Source organism: Triturus cristatus, chromosome 6 (genome assembly GCF_964204655.1).
Source record: "Triturus cristatus chromosome 6, aTriCri1.1, whole genome shotgun sequence".
Taxonomy (NCBI): Eukaryota; Metazoa; Chordata; class Amphibia; order Caudata; family Salamandridae; genus Triturus; species Triturus cristatus.
Window position 1 is genome coordinate 642,159,053 of NC_140589.1, and position 990 is coordinate 642,160,042.

Consider the following 990-nt stretch of genomic DNA (forward strand, 5'->3'; position numbering starts at 1 on the left):
CAGTATCGCCAAACATCACTTTGGTCTGACTGACCCTCTCCCTAGTAATCCGGAGGAAAATTACCCCCCTTTCTTGTAATCCGTGCGCACGAGGTGACAGAGGGGACCCTAGGCGCGAATGTACCCGACCTCCTGGAGCCCTCGCTGGGATCCGGGAGGCAAATGGACCCTCATCGAGACTTCCAGGCGAGCTCGGCCATCTGGTCGCCCCATAGGAAAGCATTGTGCGCGACCAGATGGCCGAAGGGGCCTGCGCGACCAGATGGCCGAAGGGGCCTGCGCGACCAGATGGCCGAGGGGACGTGCGCGACCAGATGGCCGAGGGGACAGGCGCGACCAGATGGCCCAGGGGAAAGGCAAAAGGGAAGGGGGAGCTTCCCCGGGCCCTCTGGACCCCGCACCCGGGCACCCTGCCGCCGCGGCAGGACCCGGGACGGAGCCCGGGGCGGGGAGGCCGCCCTCACCGGGCCCCCCCCCAGGGGCCCGGCCGGGGCTCCGGAACCCAGACGAGCGAGGAGAGGCTCCCCGGCCACAAAGGAACCCCGTCCCGGGCCTTTGGCAGTGCCGCAGGCCGGGGGACAGGGCCCGGGGACGGAGACCCCGACCCGGGGCCCGGCCGGGCCCCTGGAACCAGCCGGGGCTCCCGGGACCGCAGGCGATGGGGAAGCCTCCCCGGGCCCTCCGGACCGCGCCCCGGGCACCCTGCCACGCGGAAGGACCCAGGACGGAGCCCGGGGCGGGGAGGCCGCCCTCCCCGGGGCCCCCAGGGGCCCGGCCGGAGCACCTGAACCCAGGCGAGCGAGGGGAGGCTCCCCGGCCACGACGGAACCCCGTCCCGGGCCTTTGGCAGTGCCGCAGGCCGGGGGACAGGGCCCGGGGACGGAGACCCCGACCCGGGGCCCGGCCGGGCCCCTGGAACCAGCCGGGGCTCCCGGGACCGCAGGCGATGGGGAAGCCTCCCCGGGCCCTCCGGACCGCGCCCCGGGCACC